Raw genomic sequence first — 14,431 nt, forward strand, 5'->3', positions numbered from 1 at the left:
TTTTTAAGCCGTCTCTGCAGCTTCCAGTTCCTCCCCTCCCTGTCTGTAACCTAGATAATGCCATCACTGGAACAATAGAATCAATTGTGTTGTGGGTAATTGCCTGCTGTGATTTCTAGCGGTATCTCATGTGGTGACTTTTGTCCTTCCACGACTCAAAGCAGATGATCTGAACTGGCTTGCTCCTCTGTTCCAGGTGACCCAGATACAAATTAATAATGAAATGACAGTGCCAATGTTTTCATTCACATTTGCAGTGCAATCCTAGGCAAGTCTACTCAGAAGTAAATTACAATGAGTTTCAGGGGGTAAGGCTGCAGTCTGATACACATTTGGGAGTAAGCCCCGTTTTACAGAATGAGACTTATTTCTGAATAAACATGCATAGGGCTGTGCTATAAATTATTTTCTTCAGTGCAGTTGTTCATTATGGTCTGCTGTACTATGCAGTTCATTAACACAATATTGTGACAAAGGTTTTAAAAACGAGTTCCCTTTTTCACTGCTTAATATACATCATATTTAGGCCTAAAGTGGAATCCACTGAATGGAGGAAGAATAAACATGACACAAAAATAATCCACTAGGGCTGCAATCCTAACCACACTTTCCTGAGAGTAAGCCCCATTGAACAAAATAGGACTTACTTATGAGTAGACCTGGTTAGGATTGTGCCCTAAGAAAGCTAGCATTTTTCAAACTAGAAACTTTCTCATTTAGTGTATAGTATGCATCCTGTTGTGAGGGCTGGCTTTTAGGCCATTGGGGAGATTTTGCCCAGTTGGGCCCCGTGCGTGTTGGGGGCCCTGCACTGCCCTTCTACCCTCTGCTGCTTTCAAGTGGCCTGAAATTGAATCACTTTGAAAGCAGCTCCTGCCTGCTGCTGCTTCCAGTTGACCTGAAATTGGTGCCAGGCAGGTGGCAGCATGTGTACCTTGCTCTTCCCTCGCCCTTATAGTTCCTGACGCAATCCTCTCCCCCGTCTCGATCTGGAGTGGGCTGCTGCAGATGGGGCAGTGACAAGCGAGAGTCAGGGAGCACTTTGGTTTAGGTGCACTCTCCCTTCTCTCTCCGGCTGACCTCCCAGGCTTCTATTCTACACAACCTCTAAAGGTACAGGAGTCCTATCCTTGCACAGAAGTAACAGACTTTTTTTTCTTGGTCTGGCTCCATTCAAGTTAAGAGTTAAAAAAAAATTATTAGAGGGAGCCCCGCAAAAGTGTTTCCAATTTGGCCCCACAGCTCCTAAGGCCAGCCTTGTCTATTATATGATTCTACGAAGATCAGTTGTCCAGTCTGAACAATAGCTCCAAACCACATACTTCAGTAATGTGTCACTGACCTGTGTATCTTGCATCCATAAATGTGCTACTCCATAACTTAATAGAAGTCCACTAGATTCCATACCTTATTTGCAACAGTAATTTCCAAAACTGAAATGGGGTTCATTTTTAAAGCTTTCTGCTTGCAATTTATTACATGATCTATTTTGATTTCCTTACCTCTTCTAAAATATCTAATTATGCAACCTAGTCATTTTGTTAGGGCTGTGTGCATGAAAACTGTGTTCATATTCAGAACAGTCATTGTTTGCAGTAAATCATCATGCAAAGTAGATAAATCAGGTGAATGAGAGGCTGCACAAGCATGTATATCCAAATACTGTACTTCATTCAACAAATGGAGGCAGGCTGTGCAGCATGGCCTTTCCCAGTTTGAAGAGACACTTGGCCAACAGTCTGAGGCGAAGAGGCAAAGAAGGAAGGCCCATAGCCAGGGAGACAGACCAGGGACAGACTGCACTTGCTCCCAGTGTGGAAGGGTTTGTCACTCCTGAATCGGCCTTTTCAGCCACACTAGACGCTGTTTCAGAACCACCTTTCAGAGCGCGATACCATAGTCTTTTGAGACTGAAGGTTGCCAACAACATTCAACAAATGTCACATCTACATGCGTTGTCGACTACATTCTGTCTTAAGCTAACTGCCGCAAGTCAGAGTTGATCCATGCAGGCGAATTGGACCCAGAAACAGGGATAGGACACAGCACATGCACCAGCAACCCCAACCCTATCCCTTCCTGGGCCAGATCCACCCCCATTGCCACCCTTCTCTGCCTCACCCCATCACTACAGTTACCTGTTCTGGTGAGCATCCTTCGCTCTGCCAGAGTATGCAGGAAGACTTCCGCTTTCCAGCTGGAACACCAGCTAGTAAAGCTGTTGCAAAGTGCTTTACTACACCAGTGGAACAAGTATTCTATCGGCACTGAAGATGGATAGGATTGGGCCATTAATCAAGACAGGTGATCACAAAATGTCTTGGATCTTAATCCAAACCAATTCTATAGCCGATTCAAATGATATTTTAAATCTTGAACCAGCCCCATGCACTATTTGTTATGCATGTTCATGGTCCTCACATCCTGGCTCCTCCATTTGCTCCCTCCACTTTCCACAAAAATCTCCCTAATCTCATGGGTGTCACTTTACACTGCTCAACCTACTTTGTCTCTACTAATTAAATAGGTTCAAGTAATTAATTATGCTAGTTTTCAGAGTTTAGTATACCTTTAAATAAGCATTTTTAGGTTGCTAGCCTTTGTAATTTATGAGATTTGTAATTTGTTCTACTTTGGGTCAGAGAGTTGCTTGCTATTTAGTGTTTTGCTAAAGTTAGTCTTGCTGCAATAATCAAATAAGTAATAATTGTATTGTACAGGTATTTTTTAGTGCAAATTCTCTGAGACACATTACCAAACAGAGAATCTGAGTTATCTAGTTATCAAAGTTTTTTTCAAATATGTGATTCTTCATAAAAGTATTTAGAACGTATGACTTTAAAATAGGAGCGTCACTCATTTCATATAGTGGTCTGAATAGCATTCATGGCAACTGCTGAGGGCTGGAAATGATGTCATTAAGCAGGAAGTGACATCATTAAGCAGCTGATGGTTAGAAATAAGCACTTTGTTATAATAAGCACTCTGGATGGTGAGGGAGGGAAAGGGGAGATAAAAGGAGACTTAGAGATGGCAGAGAAATTAAATGAGTTCTTTGCATCTGTCTTCACGGCAGAAGACCTCGGGCAGATACCGCTGCCCGAACGGCCCCTCCTAACCGAGGAGTTAAGTCAGATAGAGGTTAAAAGAGAAGATGTTTCAGACCTCATTGATAAATTAAAGATCAATAAGTCACCGGGCCCTGATGGCATACACCCAAGGGTTATTAAGGAATTGAAGAATGAAGTTGCAGATCTCTTGACTAAGGTATGCAACTTGTCCCTCAAAACGGCAACGGTGCCAGAAGATTGGAGGATAGCAAATGTCACGCCTATTTTTAAAAAGGGAAAGAGGGGGGACCCGGGAAACTATAGGCCGGTCAGCCTAACATCCATACCGGGTAAGATGGTGGAATGCCTCATCAAAGATAGGATCTCAAAACACATAGACGAACAGGCCTTGCTGAGGGAGAGTCAGCATGGCTTCTGTAAGGGTAAGTCTTGCCTCACAAACCTTATAGAATTCTTTGAAAAGGTCAACAGGCATGTGGATGCGGGAGAATCCGTGGACATTATATATCTGGACTTTCAGAAGGCGTTTGACACGGTCCCTCACCAAAGGCTACTGAAAAAACTCCACAGTCAGGGAATTAGAGGACAGGTCCTCTCGTGGATTGAGAACTGGTTGGAGGCCAGGAAGCAGAGAGTGGGTGTCAATGGGCAATTTTCACAATGGAGAGAGGTGAAAAGCGGTGTGCCCCAAGGATCTGTCCTGGGACCGGTGCTTTTCAACCTCTTCATAAATGACCTGGAGACAGGGTTGAGCAGTGAAGTGGCTAAGTTTGCAGACGACACCAAACTTTTCCGAGTGGTAAAGACCAGAAGTGATTGTGATGAGCTCCAGAAGGATCTCTCCAGACTGGCAGAATGGGCAGCAAAATGGCAGATGCGCTTCAATGTCAGTAAGTGTAAAGTCATGCACATTGGGGCAAAAAATCAAAACTTTAGATATAGGCTGATGGGTTCTGAGCTGTCTGTGACAGATCAGGAGAGAGATCTTGGGTTGTTGGTGGACAGGTCGATGAAAGTGTCGACCCAATGTGCGGTGGCAGTGAAGAAGGCCAATTCTATGCTTGGGATCATTAGGAAGGGTATTGAGAACAAAACGGTTAGTATTATAATGCCGTTGTACAAATCGATGGTAAGGCCACACCTGGAGTATTGTGTCCAGTTCTGGTCGCCGCATCTCAAAAAAAGACATAGTGGAAATGGAAAAGGTGCAAAAGAGAGCGACTAAGATGATTACGGGGCTGGGGCACCTTCCTTATGAGGAAAGGCTACGGCGTTTGGGCCTCTTCAGCCTAGAAAAGAGATGCTTGAGGGGGGACATGATTGAGACATACAAAATTATGCAGGGGATGGACAGAGTGGATAGGGAGATGCTCTTTACACTCTCACATAATACCAGAACCAGGGGACATCCACTAAAATTGAGTGTTGGGCGGGTTAGGACAGACAAAAGAAAATATTTCTTTACTCAGCGCGTGGTCGGTCTGTGGAACTCCTTGCCACAGGATGTGGTGCTGGCGTCTAGCCTAGACGCCTTTAAAAGGGGATTGGACGAGTTTCTGGAGGAAAAATCCATTATGGGGTACAAGCCATGATGTGTATGCGCAACCTCCTGATTTTAGGAATGGGTTAAGTCAGAATGCCAGATGTAGGGGAGAGCACCAGGATGAGGTCTCTTGTTATCTGGTGTGCCCCCTGGGGCATTTGGTGGGCCGCTGTGAGATACAGGAAGCTGGACTAGATGGGCCTATGGCCTGATCCAGTGGGGCTGTTCTTATGTTCTTATGTTCTCACCTAAAACTCAACTGCAAATGGCAGAAGTGAAAATTTGCAAATTTTGTTCATAATTTCAAGGTTTTAGAGAACCCAGTTACCAGCATGAGTGGACTACTCTCCCAGTGCAGTAGCACCAGATGGGCTCCTGAGGTGAAGTGAAAGTGCTTTATGGCACTTTTGCAACACTTATAGGACAGTGCAAGGGAAATGAACCGGCCCAAGGGCAGTTCAGGATTGCAGCTTAAGTAACTCAATAGCAGTTTCCATTCACACTTATGTTTTATGTGTCCATTAAAAATAGTTGATGACATAAGATGAAAATAGTTATTTAATAGCAAAATCATATTGATTTCTTATTCAAAGTAAGGCCCATTATGTCCAAGTAATTGTATATAGGATTGCAGCCTAAGGGCCCTATCCTATTGTAGCCCAGCTCTGGTGCTAGATGTTGCAAACCTGCTTTAAGGCTCTTCTGCAACACCCAGCGAGGAGTCAACACCAATGCCAGCTCCGTGCCAGACAAACGCCATCCAGAGCATGGTAATAACTCCAGGGGGCAGTGAGGGTCTTGGGGAGCAGGGGGGAGGTGTTCTGGGGCAGGGAGGCAGGGCAGGGGGAGGAACCAGCTTGGGGGGTGAGACTGGTGGAGCCCTGATCCTCCGTAACCTATCTTCCATGTTGGGCTGAAAAGCTTGGTGCAGAGGCTCTCAAGTCTGCACTGGCAAAATAACCGGCACAATAGACTTGAGAAGCCCCATTGTGGGGCTTGGGTTTTGCCCCAGGAAGACTCTCAGCAGCCTTGGCAGAGCCGCTGGATGCAGGCGTAGCTGTTTTCGCTCCGCTGCACCAGGTGGCACCGCTGGGGATAGGATTGGGCTGCCCAGGTCCTAACCGTAATTCTTAACTGTATATTGCATTTCTGACTTTTACTTGTGTTTTATGAACTCTGAATCTTAAACCATTATCATGCTTTCCTTGGTTTCACAAGTGCAATAAAATCATTCTAGGATGCTGGAGGATTTTTAGGAAAAAATTACTGCAGTACATGGAAATGGCACCCCGTTTTCTCTAAATATGATAATTTGAAAAAAAATTGCTATTTCATTTGTATTTATTCATGAGGCAATTATCATATTAACAACCACTAAACAAAGCTAAGCAAAGGAAGAATACGGTCTTCTCCTCTCCCATAAAATAAATGTTCTGAAGTCACTTACTTTAAATGAATTTCTAATGCAGAATGATTTAAGCACAAGATTAATTTATCTTTAAAGCTTCTGTACAAGGTTACGTATATAGGAGCCCTGTATTTGTTATGCTGGACATGATGCCTTACACTTTCCCAGCCCAATTTTTCAAATATCCTGGGAGCACCGGAGATGAATATCTGATAAAATTTACTGCCACAACCTTGAGAAGGAGGATCTAATAAGGTGCATAACTTTGGCGGCAGCGGCTGGACAAATATGTCAGACAAAGATACAAGCCTGTGAGGCTGTGATGAGCATGGACCATCACAGAACATCTTTAACAAAGGGCCCAATCCTATTCAACATTCCAGCACCAATGCAGCCACAATGCAGCTTGAGGAGGCCTTTGTGACTGCCTCCCTCACTGCAGGATGCAGCATACACCCCACTGGCACAGCTACATTAGCACTTGTTGGATAGGATTGGGCCCACAATTAGATAAATATGGCTTCATTATTGCCAATTTGCATCACAGCATATAAAGTTTAGGAAAATAGATCAGGTGTGCTATCCTGGGAAAAGTAGAGGCAATTCCAAATGTTCTTCATTTTTTTCTGTTTCTGTGCCACTTTTCATCCTACAGGTAGCCAAGGTGGTTAATAGCTGGTGTGATTTTTTGGTTTTATTTTTTCGCATATTTTTTCTTTTTCTTTTTTTCCCCCAAAATGAGAAGTACAGAAAGTGATCTAATGTGTTATTTCAAGGGTGCATTTGTAAAAATTATAATTATAAATTATAATTACTTTAAAAGTGTACTAGGTAGGTGATATAGATGGTATAATGTAAGAAGATGCAGTCACAGTCATTACCCATGCACCCTCCTTCAGTCCAGCTCAACCAGCCTACAGTGACCAATATGTAGAGGTGTTAGAAAACAGTTTTTATTTTTTGCAAATTTTGGACTTTTTGTTGTTGCTGTTTTAATAAAAATGAGAAGTGCAGAAAGTGGTGTTATGTGTTTTTATTTCATTATCACCAAAAACCCATACCTTTATAGCATACTATAAGAATATATGTAGTTACCAAAGGAATACAGTACAATTCTAATGTCACTTCCCAGAAAGAATTGTGGCAAGTCAGTAAGAATCCTTCTAGACTAGCCTTCTCATTTCTGTGTCACTCTGGAGGTGACACAAGTCCGAGGAGAGCGGAGCAGCTTCAAGCCGCTCTGTTCTCCCTGGGAATAGGGTTGGGATCTGGCAGAACTGCCGGATCCTAGCCCCACCTCCCTCTCCCTGCCCACCCGCCGCCTGGGCCACCCACCGCCTGCCTTTCCCCTGCCCAGGAATGCCTCCCTTCCACCTCCCTCCTGCCTCCTCCCCGTCCCCCCCACGCCTACCTTTTATTCTTGCTTAGGCCCTGCTGGGCTGAGACACGACTCGGCAGGGAAGCTGCCAAGGAGGGTGGATTCAGCTTCTGTGTGTCAGCACATCTCCTTGTGCCAACACGGCTTCCTCGTAAGAAGGTGCAACATTACAGCACATTTGCCACCCTCCTGGGCCGGCACAAGGGACTTGCAAGGGACTTGCATCGGCCCAAGTCGCAGTTAGGCTTGCACCCTTAACACTGGAAATAAGGTGGGGGTGTCCCTTTGCGTGTAAAAAAGCAACCATGTGTGGTCCCTGATCACCGTAAGTGAAGTGGCTGCTTCTAACAGCAGGTTGGGGGTGAGTGGCAAACATGGGGTGCCCCATATCCCCCCCTCTACCCACTGCCCTTCTGGCCTGCCACCCATCCAACTGCTTTAATCAACTTTTTTCTAGCTTGCTGAAAACAAGTGGGAAGAGGATCGCGGCAGCGGCAGCCCACCACTTCCTTCAGCACTGCTGCTGGGAGTGATTGCAGTGGCAGTGCAGAAAGAAGCAATGGCACAGTGATGCTGTTTCCACCGTTCTTCTCCATGAACAATCAGACCAGGATCATTCAGCTCTGCTTTCTTCAGTTTCTTACATGTAGAGCAAGAAAGTCAGGTGGACAAGAAAGAGCCCCTGTCCGCTTCTTTTCTCTAGCCTCGAGGACCTCTGCTTCTGTTTGCTCTGATGGAATAAACACCAATCCTAGCAAGCTCCACCTATCTTGTTTGTTTCTACAGGCCTGACAGGAAGAGGTGGCAGTGGTGAGAAGACCTCAAGGAAAGAGGAATGAGGGCAGGGAGGGGTGAGGGCTCCAGATCACTGACTCAAACCTCCCATTTCATCTAAACAACCAGGCAGGAAAGAAAGGGAAGGCAGCAATAAGGTGCTAGGGTGTGTGTGATGGAGAGTTTTTTTTATGGGGGTGCTTCAAGATGGCAGGGGTAATAGATCTGCCCTAATTCATGTAGCTGATCTGCTGCTCCTGATCTGTCTCAGCATCATGCACCAAGGCACACAGGAAGGAAGGGTTAGCTGTGCCATTTACCAAAAGCCAGAAAAATTTTCAATTTTCTCTCTGTTCTTTATGCATTCATAGCCACATCCCAAAATCCATTGCTCTCCAAATGGAGCCTAACTACCACAACATTTCTATTAGATGTGAAGATGACAGAACATAGGATACAGACTACATGGTTCAGCCAATCACAGAACATCAACCCCAGTATATAGCTGTGTAGGCAGGGAGGCTCCAGTTCAGATAATAAGATGTGAGGCATATGGCTATACCTGTCTAGTCTCTCAAAGGGGCCATAGGGCAGGAGTCTGTGGCAGGCAATGACCTCTCTGCTCTCAGGGTCTGCAGCATCAGGACTAGCTTTAAGCCAATTGCTCCCAATAAGGTCCCACGCCTAAGGGGCCCCATGCTAGGGTAATCTATTGTAGTCTTGTATGTATTTTTATATGCTTAGATACATTTGGTCCATTAACTCACATGCACTTTTTAAGCATACATTTTTATTGCTTTCCATTGATGGCCAGACACTGCTCCATGGATGATGGGCCAGGTCTGGGTTTCCAGTGCTGTCAGCATTACTGGGAGGATTTGTGCTACTGTTATTGGGAGGGCTGCACCAGCACTATGATCCTTGGATAGGATGTAGTGGCCATTGCACTGGCATCAGAGTAGCATTGGTGCAGTGTCCAAGTAGGATTAGACCATTAGGCTGCAATCCTATATACAACTGGAAGTAAGTCTCACTGATTTCAAATATTCTAAGAACATAAGAACAGCCTCACTGGATCAGGCCATAGGCCCATCTAGTCCAGCTTCCTGTATCTCACAGCGGCCCACCAAATGCCCCAGGGAGCACACCAGATAACAAGAGACCTCATCCTGGTACCCTCCCCTGCATCTGGCATTCTGACATAATTCTAAATTTTCAAGACTAAATTTTCAAGATATTATTTGATATTGAATATTAATATATTAAATGTAAAATATTCAAGTATTTCTGAGTAGACATGCATAGGATTATGCTGTTAGAATAGATATTTATGCCATTAGTCGTATATATTTACTAATATTGGAGAACCTGTTGTACTCCAGGCAGGTATTGTACAGGTATTGTACCAGGTTATTTGGAGTACCTGTTGTATGCCAGACAGGTATTGTACAAGAACAACAAGAAAACATTTCCCATATTCAGTAGTTAAAACTTCAGCATTTGGAAGCAAACACTTCCTCCTAGATTAACAAAGGGTGGCTGTCTGTGATTGTTAAATGTCAGTTCATAGAAGCAAAGCTCCTGTCCAAAATTAACAGATTCTGACATTTCTTGACTTCTCCCAAGGTATATGTCACATGTCATATAGTTTAGTCTTTAACAATATTCTAAGATATACATCCCACATTTTGTTCTTTTCTTAAAAAGAAAATTAGAACCACAGTTTTATTGGAAAAAAATCATCTTGCGTATTAATTATTATGAATAATTTATTATTATGAAGATGGTTAATTACATTTCATGATTGGTTATCATTTTTAAAAAAAGTTAATTAGCAAAAGACCTGTCGCTAGGCTCAGGAACTGGAAGAAGCCCCATAAAATGCAGAAGCTCTGAGAGAGAGGTCTTGGGCGTACTGAGACAGTGTGCAAGGTCCCTCTCCCAGTTTCTTTCTTCCCTCTTCCAGCAGCTGGCACTTCCAGAGACAGGGCTCTTAGTTCAACAGTGTACCCATGTATAGAGGTGAACTTGGTAGCTGTTCACTTGTATAGTGAAACAACGTAAAGGAGGACAGCTTGATGTGGAGTGAAGGCTATACCTGCTTTTTAGCACTTAAGAACATAAGAACAGCCCCACTGGATCAGGCCACAGGCCCATCTAGTCCAGCTTCCTGTATCTCACAGTGGCCCACCAAATGCCCCAGGGAGCACACCAGGTAACAAGAGACCTGCATTCTGGTGCCGTCCCCTGACCTGTGACCTGACACTTGTGACCTGAGATTTTTTGGGGGGAGAACCACATCATGCTCTTCCCTTAACAGTACATACCCCAAGCACACAGTTCCACCTTTACACCTGCCCTTGGTTTTGTCTCTTGGATATGCCTAGAGTGCGATGGAAGAACCCAGGAACAGATGTGCATGCATGCTTATTTATTCATATCCTGCCTTTCCCTCCAAATAAATGGAGCACTCAAGGCAGCCCATATCCAGACATAGATTGAGGTAGTACATTTGGATGTACATAAACTATGCATTACTGGGAAGAAACTAAATCCCTTGAAAAGCATTAAAAAAAATCTACAGTACGTCTCCAGATGCTAGATCATGCATTAAGTAAAATTTCACACTTGAAGATATTTAAAACCACTACTAAATGAAAAGTCTCTATTGGTTGACTCTCTGGGGAAGTTTGTGCTTACTTTAAAATATATATGGAATTTTATAATGTTAATGAAATAACTGAATTAGATGTGAATAGAACAGAGCATAGGATACAGACTACATGGTGCAGGCAGCCAATCACAGAACAATCACAGTACATTTCAGATACTTCAGATGAGATAAAATTATATCCAGTGTAAAGCAACAAAAATCTTTTAGCCTTTTTATGATCTTTCTGCAGAGATATGACTTAAAACTTGTGGCCATCAGAAATCCATCTGGCACTTACATCAAACCATGGAAATACCACCATCTTTACTGTAATCTCTCCCCAGTGCCACTAAAGAACGAAGCAGTGATGGGGGCATCCTTTTCAAGACGGCCACCCAGGGCAAATTTATTTTTGGCTAGAAGCGTAGCCCAACTCTGAACATAAGGCACATAATACTTCTAGCCTGCTCACCCCAAAAAGTAGCACATTGACACAAAAGATGTACAATATTCCAATTTGTATTCCATTTTGGGTGCCCTTCAGGTAGATAGAATGCTTTATAAATAAATATTGGCACAAACCTCATATAATCAACTAAAACATAAATACTAGTTTTAGATCATATATCAGCACAATGCAGTATATAAACCAGAGGTGTAAAATCAATGCAATGTGGAAACTCATGATAAAGAAGCCTATGAAACACATGGCTCAATCCTATCCTCCAGTTACGTCCATTTACCATTAGGCACTCTGGACCTGCTGGTGCAAAGGGTCAGAGGTTCTGCGAGCCTGTTAATGGCCCACCCAGGCCACACCAGAGCTGGTAAGGTGTCAGTGGGGGTGGGCCATGGATGGTCTGGGGAAGGATCAGGGCAGTTTGGGGAAAGAACTGGGGTGGTTTGGGGGAGCCTGGTGGCAGCAGCTTACACTGAATTCTTTCTCCCTTTTCCAGCCTGAACCCACCATATTCATCTCCGTAGGCTTATACCAGCACAATAGGGGGCATGCGTTTGAGGGCACTCATAGGTGACCAGGCAGACTACTGGGAGGTAAGAATTTTTTTTTTTTAACTTTCCTCTTACTAGCTGTCTGTGAGCCCCTTCTGCCGACAATAGCATGCCACACATGTTCTGTAGGCTTGGGCTCGGTACGACTGGGTGACAGCCTTGGAAGTCTTTGCAGCCATATCTTTGCACAAGGTGTCTTTGCCTTGTCAGAAGTAGGACAACCTCCATAGTTTCCAGCATTCCCAGTGGGATACTACTCTAACTTTCAAATAAAAAAACTGAAAAACCAGAAACTTGGCATTCAATCATTGGAACAAACAGGTCATTTGGGTCATTCAGTCTGGCATCCTTTTAACCCAATGTGCTTTTTAACATGCATGCTATCGATTCATCGGAACATTTTGGTTTTGCTTCTCATTTTTTTTAAAGAATTTTGCTTTGTTCTTGCATGTTTTCAATTCAACAGGTTTTGTTTTTTTAATCAGTAGGAAGACTATTGAATTTGAAACAATTGGATGTTCAGACGCAGTATTCAAAATCTTCAGATACGTACTGCAGGAAGCACATTTGCAGTCTAAACCTCTGAAGCCAGCCTCCTTCTTTCCATTTACTCTGTTTCTGATAGTTGCATCTGTGACTAGGAAGTAATGAATTGCAGGCACTGAAACACAGAGGAAGCCAAGCCCCTCCCCCTTTCTGCTTTCTGGGTGTTGATCTGTACAGTATATATTATATATATATATATATATATATATATATATATATATATATATATATATATATATATATATATATATATATATTCTTGACTCTCAGACATGAACTGGAAGACTAATAGGAAAAGCAGGGAGGATGGAGGAAAGGAGGGTGAGAGCAAATGACTGGTCCTAGTGTATGAGATAATAGATGAGCCTGGAATGACCTGCTTCTCCTCCTCGCCTCGTCCCTCATTCTTGCGGTAGAACAACATCGAAGAAAGAGGGCACTCGCGTACAGCCCATCTCCTTCCATCTGCCTTTCACCAGGCTGTGGACAAGGGAACTGAGAACCGGAGATGCCTGCTTTGAGCGAGGAAGGAAGGAGCCCGCTGTCTCGCGGATTCGGATTCAGGTAGGGCTTAAGTTGAATCCACCGGGAGGGACCAGCCCCAGCCATAACGCTGCAGGCAAAAAGACAGCCAGACCGAACGCATTCGTTATACGCTGCATGTCAGACCTGCTTGGCTGCCCAGCCGTTCTGTGGCATCTCTTGGAATGTGGGTGTGATGTGAAGAGAAAACGGGGACTTGAGACTCTCCTCGGAGCAGCATCCTTCTGCCCCTTTCATCTTTCATCCCCTGTCCTGGGGGGGGGGAGGGAGGGAGGTTGGAGAGAGGGGGAGCAACTTGGAATCTGGCAAGCTATATGAAAACCCACCACCATCGCTGAATTTGGTGGGCATTCAAAGACATTAAGGAGACAGAAGGGAGAGGAAGCTGCTGCAACTGGCATTCTCTGTATGTATTTTCTTTATGCTTGGGGGGATTGGTGGAGGGCAAGAGGATGCTAGTGAGAGACTCGTGTGTGTGTGTGTGTGTGTGTGTGAGAAAGAGAAAGACGCCCGGGTGCCAGAAGTTTTTAGGGCAAAGAGCTGAGCATCACCTCCGGAATCTGTGAGCTGGAATGGCAGAACTCGCGGAGAAGTGGCTTGCCGCGGACGCTGTCCAGGGTGCTGAAAGCAGCCTCGCTCCGAGCAGAAGCCGCAGGCATCGCTGCCCATGCAACAGGGGGCCAAGGCAGCCTCAGCTAAGCAAGGCTTCCCCGACTTCCCAATCAGCAATTATCTCCAACCAGCGGCCCATCGCCTTTTAAATCGCATTAAACTACTTAAACTCCAGCCGCCTGGCTTGTCACCTCTCCTGCCCAAAGTCTGCATGAAAAGCGAGCCCTGCCAGAAAAGCACATCAGGACTTTGCCTGCGGTTGCCTTAGTAACTAATATGTATTTCCCACAGCTTGCATACTTGTGTCTCTTGTCCAACTACAGCTTTCCCTTTAAAAAAAAAAAATCCAAAGATTAAGCTAACTGGGAAACGGCTGGCGCTTGTGTTTGGGTCATTTAAAAATTCTGCTTTGACCTTTAAATGACATTTTGTTCTTCTTTGGCACCCCCCCCCCCCGCTTTTCATGGTGCATTCTTCATCTCTGATGTTTGAAGCCTCTAAGGCTTTCTAGTCTTTAACAGGATCATTAAGATGAAAGAATATCCACTAAAGGAACCCATGGAAGTTCTAAAACTTGGAAAGAATGATTTTTTTTAAGAGAAAATTTATAAGTATTGGATTGCAACCAAGCTCAACTTGCCCGTGGTACTTGAAGAATGCCTATTCATGTATGTTCAGGTGGTTGCGTTTGAACAACCGGATCTAGTCACATCCAGGTCTACTTATGACTGCATCAATCTTTCTGTATTATCTTTGTGTATTGTTTTGAATGAATATATCACTATATCTCTGTATGTAGGAGTATATCTCCGTCTGGACATTTCCCCCAAACTTTCTTTCTTGGAGATTTACATTTGAGAGCGTCCTGCCTCCTCGAGCCAAGTGTTTTAGT

Source organism: Tiliqua scincoides, chromosome 1 (genome assembly GCF_035046505.1).
Source record: "Tiliqua scincoides isolate rTilSci1 chromosome 1, rTilSci1.hap2, whole genome shotgun sequence".
In the NCBI taxonomy this organism is placed as follows: Eukaryota; Metazoa; Chordata; class Lepidosauria; order Squamata; family Scincidae; genus Tiliqua; species Tiliqua scincoides.